This window comes from Callorhinus ursinus, unplaced genomic scaffold (genome assembly GCF_003265705.2).
Source record: "Callorhinus ursinus isolate GAN/ISIS: 27379988/994484 unplaced genomic scaffold, GSC_fseal_2.0 scaffold9, whole genome shotgun sequence".
NCBI lineage: Eukaryota > Metazoa > Chordata > Mammalia > Carnivora > Otariidae > Callorhinus > Callorhinus ursinus.
Genome location: NW_027397071.1, coordinates 40,830,449 through 40,855,826, shown reverse-complemented (window position 1 = coordinate 40,855,826; position 25,378 = coordinate 40,830,449).

Sequence of the window (25,378 nt, the reverse complement as noted above, 5' to 3'; positions counted from 1 at the left end):
ATTAATATTAGATATATTTTTGCATGTTTAACCTCCTCTATCGCTCAATAAGGAGTAAGGAGTCAATAACTCTTCTAAAAATAATAATGAATATGAAATTCCCACACTCCATTTTTTTCATCTTTAACAATGAAAAGAATTCACCCTAATAAAATATATTTTCATTTGTTCAAGTGTGGCCAAATCTCTTTTCACCTCACTATCAAGGCCTCTATATTAACAGATATTTCTTATAAATAGAATTAGAGATAAAGATTACATGCTGAGGGGGCACATGTGTGGCTCAGTCATTAAGCTTCTGCCTTCGGCTCAGGTCATGGTCCCAGGGTCCTGGGATCCAGTCCCGCATCAGGCTCCCAGCTCAGCAGGAAGCCTGCTTCTCCCTCTTCCTCTTGCTGCTCCCCCTGCTTGTGTTCCCTCTCTCGCTGTGTCTCTCCCTGTCAAATAAATAAATAAAATCTTTAAAAGAAAAAAAAAAAAAGATCACATGCTGAGAACCTATTGCAAGGCACAATCCCAGGGCAGCAAGGGTGAGGGAGGGAAGAAGATAAATCAAATGACGGATATGTATTTCCAAATTATCCAAAGTTCTGCTAGAAAGCATAGCCATGATGCAATCATTTAGAAAGTGTAGCCAACCAAGGTTGTTCAGAGCCCTGGGGCCTTGCAACAGTTGCAAGAGAAGAATTTATCTTCAGGCTTCTTGATTTTGTCCCTTTTTTCTCAGGGACCCACAATTAATCACAGCATATTAACTCTTCCACAAACTTCCAGGCTGTGTCAGCTAGACACTTTAGAAAGCTGCTAGGGAAGCCAGGTCTCATGTCCTACAATATGATCCTTTATCTAAGTCCAGAGTGGTGGGGAAAGCCAGAAACTCTTTAGATCTATTTATGTTTGGCCTGAGTTCTTTCACTGCTGAAGGTCTCATTGTGTAGGAGCCAAGGGAAGTGAAGGTAGAAACTGACTTTCATCCTGGGGGCCATTTTGCCATAAAGATGAGTGGCAGTGTTGGCAGATGGGGTGACATGGTTTTCCACTGAGCAAGTGGTTCAGGGCCCAGAAATGAGCTCATCAATTAACTGTGGAACAAACTTAATCTGAGGAACATCATACCTTGGGCCACTCAGATCCACACACACACTCTCGTGGTTTCTGGCTTTATAGTAAAATAAAAGGACTAGTTAAATGCTTTACTTCTTCCTGAACAGAGAGGTACAAGTCCAATCTTTTAAGTATTAGAAGAAGATACCAAATTTTGAAGCCATTTGTAATCACAACCTTAATCTCTTTCCTTGAAATTCTCTTTTCCAGGGCAACTATCCCAACCTCCCCCAGAATCATTCATTCTAATATCTATGTGTAAATTTGGCCTATTTTGAGCTGGAATCAGGATTAATCTACAAAATTAGTACTGTTTTCATGAGTAAGCTCTAGAGATGAGGTATATTTTAATTTCTTTTATTCTTACAAGAGAAAAATAACAAATGATAGAACATCTCTGTGAAAGATTCTCCAATGACAAATGCTCTAAATGGAATGGTACTACTAAAGTAACCTTTGTTTGTTTCCCTACAGAATTCTTCCAGCGTTACAGGAAAATTTGACACTGAGCCCAGTAACAATTATGCTAACAGCTGTGTCCATGAAACACTTATCTTCCTGAATGATCGCATCATCAAGGAAATAAAAAGCAATTTTGAGATTCACCTCTTTCCTAAGATTCCTGACTTAATTATTTTTTAAAATTCCTTTTCTATAAGCTCATCAAAATGTTTTATTATTTATATTTTTTTATTTTATGCATTCGTTTAGTTCTACTTTTTCAGCATATGTAGTATGCCATATAATTTTTTTCTAGAAAAAGAAGTATTCCTTTCTTCCTCTATCTTTTTACTGTACTCTGTCTTGAAACAAATTCAATTCAATCCAAATGGAGTTAATTCCAAAATTCCATTAAAAGTGCTATTGCAATGATGACCTGTGTCTTCACTGATGGCCTCACCTCATCTTACCTGGAAATATCAGATGCAGGTAATGGAATGGATTGTTTCTTCCTTTTTAAAATATTTTCTTCCACTTGACTTCTAGGACACAACACATTCCTGGCTTTATTTTTACTTCAAGAGCACTTATGTTCAGCACCATTGACAGTTCCTGCTCCCCTGACAAACTTCTAATAGAATGTTTCATTTTGTCAGCTCTTCTTTTTTCTTTCTCTTCACTCATATACCGATGTTAACTCATTCAATCCCATTTTAAAAGAAAAAGTACTATTCATAGTCTGGTGACTTCTAAATTTATATCCCTAGTCTGGATCTTTATCCTGAACTGCATACCCATGTATCCAATTGCCTTCCCACATTTCCACTTCATATCTAAAAGGCATCCCACAATTTATCTGCCCCCCAAAACAATTTTTTTTCTCTCCATCTAAAGATTTCCTTCCTCACTTTCCTCAGTAAATTCCACTGTTCCTTCGGGTAGACAGGCTAAAAAAATAACAATCGTCTTTAATTCTTCTTTTCCTTCTAAACATAGTATTCAATCCACAAGCAAATATTCTTGTATTAACCTTCAAAAATACCCTAAATCACCATTTCTTGATGCTACTATTGCCACTATACTGATCCAGGGCACCATCCTGTCTTCCTTGGACTACTGCATTGAGCTCATAATCTTGTCTCAATAAAGTACATCCTCTACACAGGAGTCAGTGATCCTCTTAAACCCAAAGCAGATTATGCTTTGAGAGCCTCCTGCTCTCAACACTTCAATAGCTCCTCTGATACTTAGAACAATTCCAAAGCCCCTAGCTGCTCCTCAACTCATTGCTTTCCACATCCCTCTCACAATGCACAGGACACATGGGCCTCTTTACTCTTGCAGTGCATGAGTAGGTAACTCCTACTTCATGGCTTCACTCTCGCCATCCACCTGAAGGTTCTTCCCTTACATAGCCATTTCCTCGCATAACTGAAATATCAGTTTCTCAGATAGCCATTCCCTCAATACCCTGTCATTATCCTCAGTTGCTTTCTATTTCCTTTTACTGCTTTTTGTCCTAATGGCTTAATATGCTTAAGAAAATTTATGATTACCTTAACTTTAGTATTTTTTAATGGTTTATTTTCTCTCTCTTTCACTATAAGCTGTGAAAAGATCAACTGTTCCTGACACATAGAAGTGCTTGGTAAACATTTGTTAGATGGATAAATAACTTTCATTTGCTGAGTTCACTGATAGCATGGCACCCTAAGATACTGTTCAAAGAACTTGATTATTGTCACTTCTGCTTGAGTTATGTCTTATAAGAGCAGAGTCTCACCAAAGAAATCCTATTAGTCATTGCTAGCATGGTGACCTTTCTCTACCCATTGAATTTCTTAAAACACAATAGTATGCCAAATTTCCTTTTAGGAAAAAGGCAGAAACCCCCCTTTTACTCATCCATATAATTCGTTATCAGACCAGAATACGTAAACATGAATCATGCCACCGGCTTCTTTCCTAAGATGTTGGCAAATAAGTAAAAGTTGAATTTTTTCTTACTGTTCTTGTCTTACTAAATTTTCTAGGCTACCCCTCTTTTCCAGGGCCTTTAAATGATATGGAAGGAATTTAATTAACTACATTTTGCATTTTAAAAGTAATACATGACTATAGGATCAACCATAAATCAGCTTCTAACAAGAGAATTTTCTTATAGGTACCCAAAGTGTTTTCTTACTGAACATTTTAAGCACAAAAGTAAGCACATTTTAAAACTAGTGTTTTTGTCACACTTTATTAACACTCCATGGAAGTTCCAGAAAATTTTCATTTTAGTCAAATATGTGTAAATCAATTCAAATCAATGCAGTAGGGAGCTTTATTTAAAGAAATGGTACAGTGAATCCCTTTTAAAGATATATTTTATTAAGTGAATCATCACTCCCTCAAATATCTTATTTTAAATTCCAGATTTTCATTTATTAGGTTTACTTATCATAGGTTCTCCTGTTTCTACTTTAGCCAAATTTCTCTAGTCTCTCTCTCTCTCTCTCTCTCTCTCTCTCTCTCTATATATATATATATATATATATATATATATTGGCTTGAATCTTCCCTAAGAAATAAAGACATTTTTTTACAGTTTGATTAGTATAGCATCTTAAATTGATTCCATAACTGGTACATTTCTCTGACTGAATTCTCCTGAGGGGTAATCCTTTGGTCACATCTGAATATCTTCTCAATCATCATTATTTCACCTAATTAAAACCCCTCAAAACTCGTGTCCTTTTAATTTTGCTTTTATGTCTTATTATGTTAAAGTTTAAGCATATGCAAAAGTAAAATAAGTTTTTATCTATAACCTGTGGTTTCTCAACATTAGTGGTACTGACATTTTAGACTTAATAATTCTTTATGTGTGGGTGGGAGGGGAGAAGACCATCCTGTGCATTTTAGCATGTTTAATAGGATCCTTGGCCTCTACCTTTTGATGCTAGTAGTCCTTGCTTCCCAGTTATGACAATTAAAAATATCTCCAGACCTTGTCATATGTCCACTGGGAGACAAAATCAATACCAGATAAAAACTGCTGCAAAGTCCATTCACTCCCCTACCTCCCAAATACCATATTATTCAATCCATAAATTCTCCTGTCTGTCATTCTATCATCTATCTATCTATCTATCTATCTATCTATCTATCTATCTATCATCTCTATCTGATAATGGCTTTTTAAAGTCAAAACACCATTACCACACCTAAAAATCTGGAATAGTAATTCCTCCTTATCATTATATAGCCAGCCCCTTTTTCAAATCCAATTATGTCATAAATGCCATGTTTCTCTTTCTGTATTCTTCATATTCTCTCTCTTTTCTCTCTTTCTCACCCTCGAGATAGAGAGATGATAGATGATGATAGACAGATACATAGATAGAAGATATAACTCTACACACATGCCACACACACAGGATACATACATTTATATAATGCATACACACACACATAAGTGTGTGAGAGTGTCGGTATGGGTGGGTGGATATAGTTAGTTTAAATTGTAGTACAAATAAGGTAAACAAAATTAATTTCAAGACTTTTTAAAAGTATAATTTATGTACAATATCCTCTTAGTTTCAGGTGTACATCAGAGTGATTCGATATTTTTATACATTACAAAATGATCCCCACAATAGGTCTAGTTATCATCTGTCACCATACGTTATTATAATAATATTGATCATATTCCCTTTGCAGTAAATTATAATTTTAAGATGTTTTAAATTTTTAGTTTTAATATTCATCATTCTCTTAGTTTTCCTGGTAAGTTATGTATTGAAGAAATTCCTTCATTTTTTTCCTGTAGAATTTCCCAAAGACTGGATTTGCTAAATGTATCTCCACAGTGTAGGCAATTCTGTTGCCTTTGGTATTTCCTCGTAGTTGAATATAGAGTATGATCAAACTCAAGTTCAAAAAAATTTTTTTAATATTTTTTATTATGTTATATTAATCACCATACATTACATCATTAGTTTTTGATGTAGTGTTCCATGACTCATTGTTTGCATATAACACCCAGTTATTTTATTTATTTATTTGAGAGAGAGAACATGAGCAGGAGGAAAGGCAGAGGAAGAGGGAGAAGCAGACTTCCCACTGACAGGAAGCCCAACGCAGGGCTCCATCCCAGGACGCTGGGATCATGACCTGAGCCAAAGGCAGTCACTTAACCAACTGAGCCACACAGGTGCCCCTCAAGTTCAAAATTTTATAAGATGATTTTCAGGGTTTTGTGTTCCTCCAATACAAGGTGCAGGATGCTTGAATGTTTCTGTTTATGGAATGTTAGGAGTTATTGATGTTCAATGCCTAGATCCTTTAGTTCATGCGGGTGGCAAAATAATGATATTCTTTGTTATTCCTCTATCAGTTTATTAGCTGGAAAACTTCTATAAATAGAAACTTCATCTGCTATTGAACTGCTCAGGGGTGGAGACTGATTAGAAAAGGCAGGATAAATGATCAGTTTTTCTAGTTTATTGACTAGTTTTCACAATAATAGCTAAATTCACTAAAATATTCCAATAGTGACAGATTAGGTTTTTATGTTTGTTATTTTTATGTAACATAGACTTAAACATATTTGATGCACTTTAATCTATTGTACTTATTACTGTTTTTAATACTTAAAATTTTCCTTATTTTTTTTTCCAGTAGATTCTCTTCAAACTGATCCCTGAATACTTTTTACATGATCCAAAAGTCTTTGAAAACTTCTTTATTTTTTCAGATTGCACATGTAAGTGAGATCATATGGTTTTGTCTTGTCTATTTCTAATGTCTCGGCCATTTTTCAAGGATAAAAGAGCATAAATTCTTATTGCCAACTAAAAGAATGGTTTGGTACCAATTCAGTTTTCCTCATCTATGAAATGCATGCGGTGTATAACATTTACAAGTCATTGTTTACTTTTAAAAATCTCAAAATATGCTGATGAAAATTACTAGTCTGTAAACCTGCCACACTACTTAATCTCTTTGAGCTCTTTTTTTATCTCCAAAATGAGCATATTATGTTGATCTGTTTTAGATATACTGATGTTTAACCTTTCAGTGTATTTTATCTTTCCATGTATCAGTGTATTTTCTAGTGCATGGACACAATAAATAATCTTATCCAGCATTATTCTCTTTTTCTAATTGATCTCCATCTGTAAGGCAAACCTACCTCTTTCCTCTCAAAACTATATAAGGTATAATTATTTTGGTGGTGGACATCGTATTACCTGTCTGCCCCATGGCAATTTTTGTCTGCAACACAGAAACTACAGATCTATGAGATTGCTATGGGAAGGATGATAAGCTGCAGTATAAAGGAATGATATCTGATCATTCTTTTCTCTCTTGTTACTAACATCACCTATTATCTTGCTTACTTTCTTTTCTACTGCTGTGCACTGATAGTTTCAATGATTCCTTCATGATAACTTCCCAAACCCTCTTCCTGGTCAGTGTGCTGAATAATTCTTCCATTTAGCACCTACTCCCTTGGCTTTATTTCCATCTCCTAGAGAAATGAAAATTTGTCTTGAACTCTAGCAGCCATCTGCCTGTCTGGATTATAAACCAGATGACTTGTCACAAGAATCTTTGGGGAGGAATGGAGTGGTTGTGATTTTTGAGGCTAAAACTAATATGCCAATTTAAATGGGTGAGACCACTTGCCCTGCATTCTTACTTATTCCATCAATAAGAGTACTTTGAATTTTTGCAGACTGAGAAACACTCTCTGGTTGAGTGACACCTTTAGGAAAACCAATATCTCAGTTCAGAGATTCCATTGCCAAGAAGGAATAGTAAAAAAAAAAAAAAAAAAAAAAAAAAAAGCTTTTAAAAATAAAACCAAATAAACCTAATACCTGTCTTTATGGGGACTCAGCATCAGCACATGCCTTGTTCTCAGCCATGCACAAGCTAAACAGATTTAATTGCCTTTTCCTATGTCAAAAACCAGTCTGTCCAGAGGGACACAATATGAGAAGCTTGTACAGGAACATTTTACGCTGTATCTGTTCCTGGAGCAATGGTGCTTGTGTTTCCAGGGCTGTCAATTAAGCATACTTTTTCCCCAGCACATATTCATTAAGACACAGTTGCCAACTTCATTGCCATTGCATTTTTTATTATATATATTAGTTCTGGTTGAAGGACAATTTAGGAATGTTTTTATGGGGAATAAAGAAGACCTCTGGTTGAAAGATTTTTCTATCATTTATTACATTATACTAACAGGACATAATGGCTTTGTGCCCCTAATGAACACTCTTATCTGCATTTAACTTAGTCTGATCCTTTGAATATCTTTTTTGAATAATGTTCTATTAACACAGAAACCATTCATACACATATAAAATTATATTTATTGGCCTTGCATTGATGATATATTGCTAACTATTAGACAATGAGGGTGGGAATATGCAGCAAATGACCAAAGGGATTTTATAACAAAAGGAGATATAGATCCATTGAAAAAAATCAATCAAAGTTCTCTGTCCAGATGGTTATAGGGGTGGAAATAGAGAAAGCCAAAGAAAGAGAAAAAGTGACAAAAAATAGGAAAGACAATGTTTAAGAACAAAATAAGTGTTGTATGAGGATATCTTTAAATACAGTTGATTGTCTTCCAGTCCTGTCTCTATGAACTCTGTCCTAGTCCCAAGAGAATAGAGGAAAAATATACTGTTCAGTGACGGATTGTGACCTAAATTTGGGTACAAGACAGCATCCAACCTTAAACCAGTGAATAATGATGCACACGAATGATCATGTGTCAAAAATTACAGAGCATACGTACAGGTTTAATTCCCTGAGTGGTGAATCACATGATATATTCAGAATTTGTTAGTTACTGTATGATAGTGAGTGGAACTTCCACAGAACTACCATTGGAAAGGGCAAAGGAAAAGCACACTACTAGGACGTTTGGTTTTTGAGAATATGTAAAAATTTCTGTAGCTCCTAGGACGTTTTCTCCTCTCTCATCTGAGTCATGCTATTGCAGAGCAGATGCCAAAACAGCTATAACCATGAAGGTGGTTTATTAGGGAGTGTTCTTGGCATCAGTATGTGTGAAAGAGAAGGAAAGGAAGTAACAGTGGGCAGAAAGAGGAATTCAGCTGTGATATAATATCCACAGACACCTCAGCTGACACTATGGTAGGTTCCGAACATAGTGTGATGCTTGATAGTTATATGGAGTTGATGTGAGAGATATGGCTGTTGATAATCCCAAACTGATGTCATTTGATGTGAGCAGTGAAGGGCTTGCAACCTTGGATGAGGCAACTCTCTTCATCTGAGGCAGTGCCCTAAGGAGTCTGGCAGCTGCAGGGTTTAGTTCTGGACAGCACTTCAAGCAGATGGGGAGATTCTGGGCACTGCACACATCTTATGTGACAGTGGAAATGATGATAGTTTTCTCAAAGTGTTGTTGTGATAATTAAATTTAACCAACCGACTTCAGGGCATATGGCATGGGCTCAGTAAATAATATTTTTAAATTCTTCTTTCTTAAAAAATCAAGTAGCAGTTTTGAAATCTTTTGGCATGTATAAAGATCTGTGAAAGGGATTTCTGCTGTCTTACACTTCTAGCCTCTTGGATTTAGAACAAAAATTTTGATTAATAATTCTTCCACCTAACCTTTGCAACAACTGTAATGTAGGTATTATGTGATTCGATTTTATAGGAATCTGAGACTTAGATTAATTTAGAAATATTTATAAAAAGTATTTGTACAAAATATTTGTCAAAAAAAATAGTTGCACAAATCAACTATAAATATAGAACCAAAGATTTTATATAACGGCTTGTTGTTATTTTTTTTCTCTACGCTTGAATGACAAAAAGACTTGTGATCAGAAGATCTGGGTTAATCATGGAACCTTCCCCTTATGAGCTTTATGATTTTGGCACACTTAACATTTTTGATTCTCATTCCTTATTTATAGGTATAACTTGCATTTCCAGGTTCTATGAGCCATGTTTATCAGGTGTGTCTCTTATTACAAATGAGGTATGAAGAGATACTTTAAAGGCAAAGTTAAGAAACATAGGAAATGCATTCAGTGGTAAGAGTGTTCAGATACTATCTGAAAATAGCGTCCTATGCCTAGAGCAAACAATGACAGGACATGAAGTTCCAGAGAGAAGTAAGAAGGAATAGGAAAAAAATAGAACCTTTTATGCTCAGACATGAAACTTGGACTTGAAGTTATAGACAATGAAGACCCATTGAAGGTTGAACAGGAGAGTAGTTATATGAAGGTTGAGTTTTAGGACTATCAGTCTAGAAACACGTGGGATGCTAGAGAAGAAGAAAAAAACCTGGAGGTAGACACTCTATTCAAAATCCTACGTTAGAAGTACTGAGAGATTAAAAGGGGAAAAATATGATAGTACATATAAAGAGAAGGGTTTAAGTTCAAGAAATACTAGAGATAAAACAAATATGAACTTAGTAAAACTCACCATTTATTGGTTTACTTAACAAAGTGTTTTCTGGTACTCTGTAACAATAACTTTATGAATCTCTGGAAATTACTCCATAGTTGGATAGAGAAAAATGTATAAAATAATTTAAACATTACTAATATTTTGAAGGAAACAAGCATGTATGCATTAAACCCTTATTCTACTACTTTGCTATCCTTTATTGTCTGCCTTAAAAAGAACTTCTATTAGTCCCCATTTTTCCTCTTTTTTGACTTTCTCACTTACTTTGATATATTTTATCCAGAATTAATATGTGTATTAATTCTAGTTTCAAAGTAATGGTAGGGGCTAAAAGAAATTAATCCCATAATTTCTATGGTTTAACTCAATAAGATTTTAATACTTATTCACATAATAATCCAATGTGGGTATTCCTAGTTGATGAAAGCATTCTACTTGGGCTCTCCTCAGGATACTCCCCCCCCCCCCCCCGGCTATATTTGGCTCTAGGCTCTCAGTTCTATGCCCTCAGCTATAAACTGAGAAAATAATGGGAAGATTAGAAAAGGCAGGTTGTTATAGGGTGTGACGGAAATAGCACATATCCTTTCTATTCATACACCATTAGCTATAAATCAGTCAGATAGCCATACCAAAATGCGAGTGAAGCTGAGAAAAGTAAGTTAGACTTGTGGCAAAAACATAAGGAGATGGGTTTGATAAAAAAATTAATCTCTGAGATTGTTCCCTCTGGTCATGATAGATTAACCAGTGTCTTAATTAACTAGTACCTCAAATTCATTAACTAGAACCTCAACTATTCTTCTTTGACAGAGACCCTAGGGAACATGGTAAAAAGCAGGAATTGGAATATCAAAGAAGTACAAGGATGATTTACCTGCTGATAACTGAAGGGGAGTCAGAGTTTGGAGTTTGAGTACAGTCAAGCTGGATTAAAGAAAAATCACTCTTTAGCAGATCTTAACACAATCCAGAAACTCTGCAGTTTATTTTTATGTTGCCCAGATCCAATCACATTCAATAGACATATAAAAAAATGACAAAATATAATCTAAATTCAAGGAAAAACGTCATCAGCAAAATGCAAATCAAAACTAGCATGATGTAGTATTCCATGATTCATTGTTTGTGTATAACACTACATCAAAAACTAATGATGTAATGTATGGTGATTAACATAACATAATAAAATTAAAAAAACTAGCATGAGCTATCATCTCACACCTGCTATAATAGTTATTATCAAAAAGACAAAAGACATGTGTTGGCAAAGATTTGGAGAAAAGGAAACACTGTACACTGTTGGCAGGTATGTAAATTGGTATAGCCATTGTGAAAAACACTATGGAGGTTCCTCAAAAAATATAACTAAAAATTTAAAGATATCTTCAACAGATATCTGTAATCATATGTTCACTGCAGTGCTATTCACAATTGCTAAGATATGAAAACGATGTGTCTAGTTGACAGATGGATAAAGAAAATGTGATATTTATAAAATGGACTATCATTCAACCATTAAAAAGAAGGAAATCCTGCCACTTGCAAAAACATGGATGAGCCTGGAGGATATTATGCTAAATGAAATAAGCCAGACACAGAAAGACAAATATTGTATGATCTCACTTACATGTGAAAGATAAAAACGTTAAACTCAAAGAGGCAGGGAGTAGAATGGTGATTGCCAAGGGCCAGGGGAAGGGGAAGCTGATGGTCAGAGTACAGACTTTCAGTTATAAGATAATTAAGTTCTGGGGAAAAATATTTGCAATTCTAATGGCTGAAAACTTCCCCAAATTGATGAAAAACACAAATAAATATCCAAAAAGCTTACTACCACAGAAAGAAAACTTACTGAGCAAAGTTCAAGATGACTTTGAAGTTCTTTTTGATTTTAGATTATGTATCAATAAGTATATACAATCAAAGGAATGTGTTCAAAATTTTCTTGAAGAAGTTTTCTGTTTAATTATGTTTCTTAATTTCATGTGGAGTTATGTTCTTATGTGTGCGTTTGCACTTAATTTTTAAAGTTTACTTCTCTAATGTTTTTTATTTAACTTTATTTTTGAATATATAAAATACTGGTATGCTTCACAAATCAAAGCCTATGCCTGTACCAACTCATTCTTCCCATGACAATAGTCACCTAGACTCTGTGCATCTTACAGCACATGAATTTTTAAAAAAGCAAAGTTCTTCATACATTCAGAGAAAGAAGAGGCTAGAAATTTTATTTTAACTAAGATTTGTCTTATTTTTATTAAAAAGACGTTAATAGGATAATAAATGGACATTAAAAAGATAATAAAGGAATATTATAAATAACTCCATGTCCACAAATTTGATAGTCTAGATTAATGGACCAATTCTTTGAAAGACACATTCTACTAAAATTCACACATACAAAAAACTTACAGCTAATACCATACTTAATAGTGAAAAATTCGATGCTTTTTCACTAAGATGAGAAACAAAACAAAGGTGTCCTCTCTCACTGCTCTTATTCAAAATTGTACTGAAAGTTTTAACTAATGTAATAAAATGAGAAATGTAAATAAAATGTAAACAGGGAAGGCAGGGAGAGATTTCTATATTATCTCCATAGGAAATCATAGTCAACAATAACAAGTCAATAATTGATAAACAATTAAGAGTTGCAGGATACAAGATTAATATGCAAAAATCACCTGCTTTCTTATATACAATATTGAAGGAGTACAGTAAAAAGACCAGTGGTTCCAGGGGTTCAGGTCAATGGGGAGGAAGAATAAGTGGAACACAGCAGATTCTAAGGCAGTGAAACTATTTCATAGGATTCTGTAATAGTGAATACCTGTTGCTTTACCCTGAAGGTTTGTGTTCCCCCAAAATTGATACATTGAAACTTAATCCAATGTGATAGTATTTGGAGGTGAGCCTTTCAGAGATGTTTAGGGCTTGAGAGTCATGAATGGGATTAGTGCCTTATAAATAAAAATGAAGGGGGGGAAATCGGAGGGGGACACCTACCATGAGAGACTATGGACTCAGAAACAAACTGAGGGTCTAGAGGGGAGGGGTTGGGAGGATGTGTAAGCCCAGTGATGGGTATTAAAGAGGGCACGTACTGAACGGAGCACTGGGTGTTATATGCAAACAATGAATCATGGAACACTACATCAAACACTAATGATGTAATGTATGGTGATTAATATAACATAATAAAAGAAAAAGAAAAAAGAAAAAGAATACAGTTGGCATATAATGTGAAAAAAAAAAAAGTCCCAGAGAGCTCCCTCACCCCTTCTGTCATGTGATGTGAAAAGGCATCCACCCATGTATCAGGAAGCAGATCTTGACCAGACACAAATATACCAGCACCTTCATTTTGGACTTCTCAGCCTCTAGAACTGAACTGTGGGAAATAACGTTTCTTTTGTTTGTAAGCCACCCTGTGTCCACAGCCTGAGTGAATCAAGACACCTCATTATGCATTTTTCAAAAATGTATAGAATGCACACGAAATGTATAACACAGATGGTGAACCCTTATGTAAACTACAGACCTTTGTTAATAATAACATATCAATATTGCCTCATTAATTGTAACAAATGTCCTACACTAATGCAAGATGTTAAGAAGAGGGGAAACTGGGAGTGGGGAGAAGTGAGGAACTCTATGGGAACTCAGTAATTTCTGCTCAGTTCTGTAAACATATGACTACTAAAAAAAAAATAAAATCTATTAAATTAAAAAAAGAACTTTGCATTTTTAGGAATTTTAGGCTTTTGTGTTTCTGTGATGACTTTTTTAAGTTATAAAATGCTGGTCTCCTTTAGCAAAACTAAAAACAAGCACTATTTTACACATGTGGAAGATTATGTTTTTTTGTTTTTTGTTTTGGTTCTGAGTGTTTGCATGTTTAATTCAGTATTTGGGGACTGGGCCTTCAGAGAATTCTTTTCTGTAAAAGCAGGGATTCAGTATTGGTGAATACAATAGTGTGACTTTCTTTTAATCAATCCACTTCTTTATTCTATGAAAAAGAATAGTATTTTATTTCCACAGTTTGGTGTATGGCTTGGGGATGGTCCAACCATGTTTGTTCCCCGATGCTCTGAAAGATGCTCTTATGGGATGGCTACTGCAGGTATATGAATGGAAATAGCCCAGAGTACAAACACAATTGGTGATTCCTTACTCATTTACCCTTGTATAGCCGATTTTACACATGTGCCAAGACTTCTCAGGGCAGGCTGAAAGGGAATATTTTGTCAATCACTCAGAAAATATTACAGGATGATTTGGGGCATTGATTTCTTTCTCTTGCTGAGCTGTTGCTAACTTGCCTTTTATGCTATTTTGTTAAATGCTTTGTTCCTGTTGATTCACTCATATTAGAAATATGAACATGATTTTTTGCTTCCTAAAGATACTTGAAAAGTAAAGGAAAATAAATCACAACATATAGAACAAATAGATACATTCCCAGAGTCATAAGCTACTTTAAAGTGGTGGGTTCCTTTGAAGAGCTAAAATATGAATTTTGTTTAGCTACTGACCTGGAAGAAAAATTGAGGGATAAATAAACAACTTCTCTTCTCCTTGAGAGCAGGATACCTAACCCACTAGGAGTATAATCGCATCCATACAATGAGATGAATTATTGAAGTTACAATGAAGATACTATTGTTATAATTTGTAAAACACTTATTTTATGACAAATAAGTGTTCTACATGACTTGTATCTCTCAAAAACTTATCACTTGCCCTTGAAATAATGCCCCACGATCTTACACATCAGATAATTGAAGCTTCATATGTTTATGGAAACTGTCTGTGGTCACAGGCTAATAAGGAATGAAGTCAGGATTTGAAATCAAGTTGATTTATTTTGGGGTCAAAGATAGCAAGATGAATGGCACATTAGCTAAAACAGACATATAAACAACCCATATGACTTACTGAAAAGGAATGTTTTTAATGGTCCCTCTGTACGTGCAGGGATACCTCAGGTGCTAACATTTGGTAAGGGTTAGAGATCTCTCCATTCCTATGAATTTCCTGTCAGAATAATCTGATCCTCTGCCTAATAACTTCTAAGCAAGTCCATGGTCCACTTGAAAAATTTCTATTGTAAGACATAGTCTCCCCTCTCAAATTTCATGGGCTGATTTATGCTTCTTTTGTATATTTGCTCACAAAAAAATAAGTCAGTTCTTGCCACTAAAGAAAACATGATTTCATTTGGTTTATCAAAACAGGATATGGTCTTTACTTTTATTTTTATTTATTTTTTATAATAACAATACAATTTGTAATATAAGAATATGGAAAAATACAAAGAACAATTTGTTACTAATTCTATCAAATGGAAAATCACTATGAATATTTCTATTTTTTTGGATGCATTTTAAAGGCACAATGTGGTCATACTAGTAAATAAAAATTGTCCCCTCAGTAAAAAAAAAAAAAAAAAAAATTAGTTACACATGAGCCTGAACTTTTAAAGTGTGAGTACATATGTTAAAATAATATACATGTTTATAAAAAAAATAACAGGATATGGTCAAAATGAGGATATTCAATTACAATTGTAGAAAGGATTTCTCATCAGACTCCTGTTATATCCAATAACTCCTTATCATCCATAGCTATACATTTATCCCAAGTCCAGATAGCTGATTCTCTGCACTCTGGCCAGGTAAGAAATCAGAGGTTGATACTCTGCTATCAAACAAATTGAGATGATACTCAAACTCTACAGGTTTGAGAATATGAGGAGTTTAGTACTCTGATTCAGTTCTAAAATAAATATGTCTAATTCTTGGAAAACACTGCGCAGTCACTCAAAATAACAACTTCCCTCATACACTCTTTAGTTTGAGCATATGACAAAATCGTTTTTCTAATAATAGGAGAGGAAAGGGAAGTGATGTCAGGTATTGGCTAGACTGCCTAGATGTGAAGGATTAGCCCTGGGACTGGATTCTGACTGATTAAAAAATATAACAAAGAATTCTCATGTAAGATGATGGATTGAGCACACCTGGTTATCATATGTTCCATTTGAGACTCCAGTGAAATCATGATAAAGGAAAAAATAATAACAACAACAAATAAAAGGAAGATGGTACTGTTACAATTTTTAGAAAATAGGTCACAAAGAAAAATTTCTAAATTAAGAAAGTTGGGGAAAACACTATATCTAAGAATATATAAGAAGATAGCTTAGTCATGGAATCAATTTTTCAGTCAATCCCTGCAGCAGCACCCTAAAAAGGCACAGAAACCAGATACTTCAAGTATTTCAGAGAAAGAGAAAAGAGGTTGGAAAGCTTGAAGGAAGGAGATGGAAAAGTTATCCCCTACAATCCTTGTCAACTCAGCACGGAGCCCAACCAGAGCTGGATCTCACAACCCTGGGATTATGACCTGAGTCAGAATCAGAGTCGGATGCTTAACCGACGGAGCCACCCAGGCGCTTCAATCCTTGTCAACCTCTGATTACATGCTGCAGAGCTGATAAGGCATGTATCCTCCAGTAAAAGACATAGTTTTCTTCTCTAGAGAAAACAACACATAGAAAACTGTCTGAAAAGACAAGCATTAACCCAGCAGATGCTGGTTGACTCCTCAGGGCTGCAGGGTACCAGGGCCAATAACCTGCCCATCAACAAGACCAAGCCTTGGGTCCACAACTGTGTTTAGAGCCATGAGGAACAGTAGTGGTGTTTGATTGCCTTGTTTTAAGGCATGGAAATTTACCCAGCCATTTGAAGAAAGATTGATTAAATTCATTTATTCAGAAGCAATAATCAGATCTTAACATATGGCAGGCACTACTCTAGGCACTGGAGAAACAGCAGTAAACAGAAAAGCAAAAATTCCCTGGGTCTCATGAAGCCTCATAAACAAATATAGAAAAACTATGAAATGTCAGAATTTGATAAGTGCCTTGGAGGAAAATAAAGCAAAAAAGGAGAACAAAGGAAGGGAGAAGTTGCAATTTTCAAGGCATTGTCATGGGAGTCCTCGCTGAGAAGGTGGTATTTATGCAAAGACCTGGAGGACACATGAGAGCCATCCAAGTGGATATCTTTAAAAAAAAAAAGTGGAAGTAAATAGTAAAGGAAAATGCTCTGAGGTTGGAGCACTCTTAAAACTTTCAAAGGAAAGCATGAAGGTATGTATGAGATGTAATAAATGAGCAGGTAAGTATTAGGAGATGAAGCATACAAGGATAAAATGAGGCTAGACTGTGTAAGATCACAGAAGTCATCGAAAAGACTGGCTTTATTACATTCAATAAAGTGCACAAAGATCAGTGAATATTTACAAATAAATGTCCTGTGTAAACATCAATTAGCTCAAGATAAAAAACTTGCCTAAAGCGTATTATATCTTACATATTTCCTATTATTTCTGACTGATTAAAAAATATAACAAAGACTTCTCATGTAATATGATGGATTGAGCACACTTGGTTATCATATGTTCCATTTGAGACTCCAGTGAAATCATGATAAAGGAAAAAATAACAACAACAAATAAAATTCCTATTTCCTACTATTGCTGAGTAGTATTCCACTGTAGAGATATAGTACGGTTTGTTTATTGATAAACTTTTGGGTTGTTTCTGTCCTGTGGCTACCAACATTCTAGTTCACAAATCTTTAATGCGTGCCTTTCTTTTGAGCAAACAGAAGTGGAATTACTGGGTCATAGGGTAGGTGTGTATTTAGTTATATTGGAAATTATTCAAAAGATTGTATCATTTTTACACTCCCACAAACAATGTGTGAAAGTTCCAGTTGTTCCAAATCCTCATCAGTGTTTAATATGGTCATTCTTCTCAATTTTAGGCATTTACCTGATGACTAACAATGCCAAACATCTTGTCAGAGAGTTAGCATTCAGAAATCTTTGTGAAGTCCCCTTTTTTGTGATATTTTCCTCCTCTTTTAATTGGGATGTTTGAATTTAATTATTGATTTGTAGGGTTCTTATATATTCTGAGATTAGCCCCTTTTCAGATACATGTATTGCAAATATTTTCTTCCAACCTGAGGCTTGTGTTTTCAATTTCTTAATAGACTTTTTGGACTTGTTTTTACTTTGCTGAAATTTTTATTATGCATGGGTTTGAATTTGGTCAAGTCATTTTTTTACCTACTAAAATAATCAAATATTTGTTGATTTCCTAGTTTTTTTTAAAAAAATTATTTCTTGTTTGATTACATTATGATGAGAAAATATATTCTATGTTATTGCAATATTTTGAAATATATTGAGGTTTGTGTTATGGCTCAGATATTTTCAAGTGCAATTAAAAATAATATGAATGCTTCTGTTATTGGATGTAGTATTCTACACATATCAATTATCTCAAATAAGTGAATAATAGTGTTCAAATCTAAGGTCAGCACAAGTCAAGGACTTTTACTCCCATCATTTCTATTCAATATTGTACTAGAATCTCTAGCCAGTATAATAAAGTTAAAAAAAATAAATTAAAAGCATATATAGGCATATCCCAGAGATAGTGCAGGTTTGGTTCCAGACTACTGCAATAAAATAAATATTGCAATAAAGTGAGTGAAATGAACCCTCTGGTTTCCCAGTGCACATAAAAGTTATGATTATACTATACTGTAGTCTATTAAGTGTGCAATAGCATTATGTCTATAAAAAAGTGTACATAACTTAATTAAAATGCTTTATTGCTAAAAAATCTTAACCATGACCTGAGCTTTCAGCAAGTTGTAATCACTGACCACGAATCACCATAACAAATGTAATAATAATGAAAATTTTGAGTATTGCAATAATTACCAAAATGTGATACAGAGACATGAAGTCAGCAATTGTTGGAAAAATGGCAACAATACACTTGCTCAATACAGAGTATAAAACTCCCAGAGGGCAACATAGGAGGAAATCTTTGCAACTTTCAGCCAGGCAAAATCCTTTCTGGTGAGTCACCAAAATCACAAATCACAAAAGAAAAGATAAACTGGGCCTTATCAAAATTAAAAATTTCTAATCTTCCAAAGATATTTAGAAAAATAAAAATCAAGTCATAGGCTGAGGGAAAATATTTGCAATATAACAAAGAATTTATATATAAGATATATAAAGAACTTTCAATAAGTAATTCAATTTAAAGAGAGCATAGTAATATGAATAAGCACTTAAGAAAAGAAGCACTTAAGAAAAGAAGACCGATGAGACTTGAATAAATGCTTAACATCACTAGTATTCAATGAAATGCAAATTAAATCCCCAATGAGATAGCAATGCGCACCAACTAGAATGACAAAAATTAAACAACTAACAACAAAAAGTATTGGTGAGCATATGGAACACCCGGAGTGCTCAATATTTGCTGGTAAAAATGTAAAATAGAACAAGCGCTTTGGAAAATATTTTGGCAATTTCATATAAATTTAACAACTGCTAAGTATTTACCTGAGAGAAATAAAAATATGTGTGCACACAAAAATATCTAAGTAAATATTCATAAAACCCCAAATTGGAAACAATGAAACTGCCTCTCAACAAATAAGTGGATAGAGTAAACTAATCATGGCTAGTACATACAACTGAATACAGTCAGCAGTCAAAAGGAGGAACAATCTACTGGCTACCTTCAAAAACAGAAGATGAATCTCAAAAACATACTGAATGAAAGAAATCAACACAAAAGAGTCCTACTGTAGGATTCCAATGGTAGGAAAATATAGAAGAACTAAACTCATCTATACTCTTAGAAAGCAGATCAGGGGTGACCTTGAGCCAGAAGTGAGGGCGATTAGTTATAAAAGACATGAGAGAACTTTGAGAACTTTAAGCGTAATGAAAATACATCTTGATTGTGGTAGTGCTTTCAAGGGTGTGTGCATTTGATTACACTCATCAACAGTAACCTTAAAACAAAATATTTCATTACCAGTAAAATAAACTTTTAAAATTTGATTAAAAATAAAAGTCAAACACAGTTTCCAACATCAATCACAGTCACAGAACATTTAGAACATGAGAATAATCATGTTTTTCCACTTATCTAAATATATCAATAAGTCTGTGCCCCAGGTAGTTACTAAACTACCGAATCTAAACCACAGGTATCAGATTGATTTACAAAGGATGAGGTGGAGCTTTAAATCAAATATTTACTTAGACTTTTCAGTGCAATCTCTGGCCTTCCAAGAAAACATATGCACCATGTTTTTTCCATATCTGAGTTTACAAAATAAGAAGAATTTTTTTTTATTCTCGTGCAAGTGTATGTATTTTATAATGAACTACTAAGAGAATAACATCAAGGGTCTAGTTTGCTTCAGATATAAACGTCACTATGAGGAAACGCCCAGTGGTAGACATACCTGAAAATTCACGAAATTCAGTATCATTTAAACTGAGTGTTCTTAGAAACCCTAATTGCCTTCTTGAGACAGAATCATGTCTATATATTCTATTCTGTTTCCATCACTAGATCTTCAGTTGTGGGAAAGGATGGGTAATATTGAGTCTCAAGGCAGATTCCAAATTCCTTCTCTAATGTTACAAAGGAAGTTAGGAACAGGGATCGCGGTTTTGAAAGCATTGTGCATATTTTGAGGTGTACACACCTTGAATTTGTTTGATAATTTTGTTTATTATTAATAGTTAGCACTACTGGCACTTATGACTGGTTTAAAAGAAAGAAGGGAAGGGGCAGTTTTGTGATTTCTTGGTAATCATGTATGAAGAGCAACTTTGAGCCTAAGTCATGGAAATTATATAAAGGCAAAGAATGCAGGTTGTGTTGCTGTGGTCTGCACCAATGAAGAAAAGGCTGTTTGGCATCTTGTTTGGGACTTAGAATACACTCTGGGGCTGATCAGTAAAAATTCCAATGGGTAGTGTCCAATAATGGTAAATACACACAGAGCCGAAAGATTTAAATGTAGTTTATGTGTTGATTAAGCAGTAGCAAACCAGTGTTCTTTAAACATTTTAAACTGCAACCCATAGAACAGAATGCATTTTACATGGCAACCTTGCACGTACACCACATACATACACATGCATACACATACACATACATCTGAAGCAAACATTTCACAAAATGTTGATCATTTTTAAAATGTACAATATTTACAATTCTATCCTATTCTATTCTAGCACATACCATGTTTCTATACAGATTTCCTTCCATCCCAGTAAATAAGAGTTCACAGTCTATTAAACTACTGTTTGAAAAACCGTGGGAAGGAAAAGAAAACTGAATTCTCTTCCTTTCCTTAGAAGGACACCAATCCCACGATAGGGGCCCCAACCTCATGACATCATCTAAACCTCTTCAACTCTAAAAGGTGCCATCTTTAAATGCCATCACATTGAGGATTAGGGCTTCAATATGTAAACTGGGGGGAGGGGAGGCAAAAGCATCCAGTCCATAATAGCAGGTGATCTGATTTATCTTCTTTTTAATACGACAACTGAACCTCTGGGTAAATAAACTAATTATATTTACTAGAAGTAGAGTACTTATTAAGGAATGTTCTTAATCAAAAAATGTGTGGCTGTCCACCACTTATAGTAAATAAACGTAGAATTTATGTATTCATAAGGTGTAGCTCCCTGGAAAATGTCCTCTGGTTTGTGTTATTAAAAGACTAAACACTTCCTGCCGTGTGAGGTAATAACAGGAGTACCTCACCTGAAGAACTTACAAATTCTGAGCCATAGAGCATGTACTGAAATAGGAAGGAAAAACCCTCCATTTCTAGGATGACTCCATGCTTCAAGCTTCTTAATTGCGCATATCCCTGAAATTATTATTAGAGTGTGATGCTCAGTAAGATCTCTGATTTTTGTAAATCTGATTTGGGAATTCAACTCTTTGGATTAGTTCAAGATACTATAATGTATAATATGGCATATATTCTTAAATGCCAGGTTGATTCAATGCAATGTCATATATTCCAAAAGTGTTTTAGTTTTTTTTTTTAAGATTTTTTTATTTATTCATTTGAGACATGGAGACAGAGAGAGAGAGAGCATGAGCAGGGGGAGGAGCAGAGGGAGGGGAAGAAGCAGGCTCCTGGCCGAGCAGGGAGCCCAGTGTGGGGCCCAAACCCAGGACCCCGGGACCACGACCCGAGCCGAAGGCAGACGCCCAACCACCTGAGCCACCCAGGTGGCCCCCTAAAGTGTTTTAGTTAATAGTAAATCATCATAATAGACATCTACTTTTATTCCTGACCAGCATTTAGTCTCCTTTTTCAGTAGTAGCATACTTCCAGTCCCTGAAGTTTGAAAGATGCCAGAACTGGCTCTCTTCACTTCCCCAAGAAATCCATTTGACATTGTGCTAGGTGTGGCCTCACCCATCAGTTTACAGAAGGAGAACTGTTTATGCTTGCCCACGGTTTGCGTTTCTCAAAAGTATCATCCTGCAGGTCCATCAGAAACAACAGGAACTTTTTGCTTGCTTTGAAATAGAATTCTTTAGTATGTCCTCTATCTCTCTCTGAACTCTTGGTTACTCTTTACATGACTTTTCCACTTTATGCCTGTCATTCTGCATTTTTATCCTCTAAAGTCTTTTTGTGTCTATTCCTCAGATTTAGCTGCCTCTTGGTTTCTTCTGATGATTCATAGTCATTATGGTCCATCCTTTTGGACTTTCAGTCTCATGATCTTCCCTAGTCACCATTTATCACATTGTGCCAGTTCATCCCATATACCACTGGCTATCCTGGGGAGAGGGAATTTGTTTGTCAAAACACGAACATCAGCTCTGATTAAACAGATTTAAGTTCAAACCCCCAGTCTACTCTGTTAATAACTGAGCACCTTGGATAGGTTATTGAAACTATCTAATCCAAGTTTCTTTATCTGTAAAATAGGTATAACAATGGGCATTTTGTCATGAGAATTTTGTGAGGATCAAATGCGATTCTGGACATGTATTGTGTTTGTTGACTATTGTTATTGTTGTTGTCATTGTTGTTGTTATAATAGAGTAGTTAATTTGGAGCAGGTGCACAACCCAAATATAATAAGAGTGTTCAGAGTTAGGCTGGGAGTCATGACCTCCTAGGATTGTCTAAGAGTTGACATTTGGAATGAGCAATGACTATCAAATGAGGCTATGGTCTTCTCTGGCTCTATATTTAGTAAGCTTATAGAGTTAATAATAAACAGCATAGTGAGAAAATCTGTTTTATTATCTTCTGCAAGCATCTTACTACTTTATCATTCTAGTTATGTTGACAATTGTACCAAAGTTACACACATATGTATGCATGTATGTATGTATATTAAGCTTCAACTGTGCTTCTTGTCCATTTTAACATTTTTTTCTGGTTTAATGGCATAAAGAACAATAAAATATAATTTAAAAAGTAAAGTTTGCCAAAATTATACACAAGCTATTTTTCTTCTCCAAAGTTATAAGAAAGATAACTTGGAACTTTAGCCTGTGGAAAGAATCTTATCCTAAGAATACGATATTTTTATAGAATATAATGAATACATCTGTTTAAGTGGATAGGTTTTAGAACAAGTTTATTAAATACTGAAACACTGCTTAATAATCTTATCTTCTTTGGAATTTAAAAACATAAAATTTGTATAGAAAAAAGAAAAAAAAATCTAGCTATTGTATGAAGTCCCTAAATGACAAAAAGACAACTTTTCAACATAAAGAAAGATCTATTACAACATTCATCTACTAATCTCATTTTCAATACTTTTTATAGGAATAAATTATGGTCCTATATCAAGTATCAATGCGTAATTTATTAAGTCAGTAGTGTGATCCAGGATCAAATTACTTACATGGCTCCATTTAAATATTAGTGATGGGTTAATTACAAAAATTGATTAATGACCATAAAATGGTAGTGTTTCCTACATTTCTCCAAGATTCATAATTATTTTTCTAAATGTGTCAGTATTATAAGTTGATAAATCATCTGTAGTACTCAGCTGTGGTAAATACACTGGGTTTGAGAAAACTTAAAAAAAATATCTTCTTAGTGCAATGAAGACCATATTGTTTTTTTTAGGCAACATCTTTCCTTATGTCAGATGATACGAAAGAACATTATCCCAAGACAAATAGTCATAGAGTAAGTCTGTACTATAAAACTCCGTTTAATTAAAAAAAACTCAGAATATGTTGAAAACTGTACCTATTTACTATATTAGAATTATGCATGTTATATTTTAAATTTTGTTTTTATAAAGCATTTCCTAATTTAAAAATAAATCTATGTAAAAAAACTGTAGAATTTTCAAAGGGAAAAATTAATATGTTTTCAATTTATGGGCTAAAAAAGTGATAGCTATATTTAACTTATTTTTTCTTGTCTGTATAATCATTATTTTAAAATGTAGACTTATCTCAGTTGTCATTTTTTATTAGCATCTTACTTTTTTATTAGTAACAACTAAATACCTTGACTAATATACGTTCCTCAATAAAAGTTCACAGCTATAAAAATACTCCACAATTTTCACTAGGTCAAAATATATTCACACATATCCACTGAAATTGACAGAGATGAAATCATATAATCTGAATTATTATTAAGGTCACATATGGTGATAAGGAATATCTTAAATTTCCATCTATAGCTATAGCATGAAAAATGCTTCCTCTTGTAAAGTTTTTCAAACTTTCCCACAAGTACCCTTCATCTAATTAAAGTAAATATATCTTTATTGGCTTGGCAATATAGACTAACCAACTCCAGCAAATGTTTCCCCAAACTCTGTATTTTATTTAAATATTTATACAACATTTGAATTCTACTATCAATTATATTCATGTCCACTTTAATATGAATTTGGTGTTGCCCCTTCATTATAACCACTTGTTTGTATATAGCTTCAAGTCCCTTGTCTCTCTTTTATTCTTTGTTCTCCTCTAGGAAATCCCAGTTCTGATTAAATCTAACTCTTGTTTCACACCTGGCCTGCTCCTGTGCAGCTAAAAAAGGGTGGCGAAGGAAGGAAGGAAAGTAGGAAGGAGGAAGGGAGGAAGGGAGGAGAAAGAGAAGAAGGGAAGAGAAGGGAGGGAGGGAGGAAGGAAGGAAGGGAGGGAGGAAGGAAGGGAGGGAGGAAGGAAGGAAGGAAGGGAGGGAGGGAGGAAGGGAGGGAGAGAGGGAGGAAGGGAGGGAGGGAGGGAGGAAGGAAGGAAGGAAGGGAGGGAGGAAGGAAGGGAGGGAGGAAGGAAGGAAGGAAGGAAGGGAGGGAGGGAGGAAGGGAGGGAGGGAGGGAGGGAGGGAGGGAGGGAGGAAGAAAGAAAGGAGAAGGAAAGAAAGAAAGAAGAAAGAAAGAAAGAAAGAAAGAAAGAAAGAAAGAAAGAAAGAAAGAAAGAAAGAAA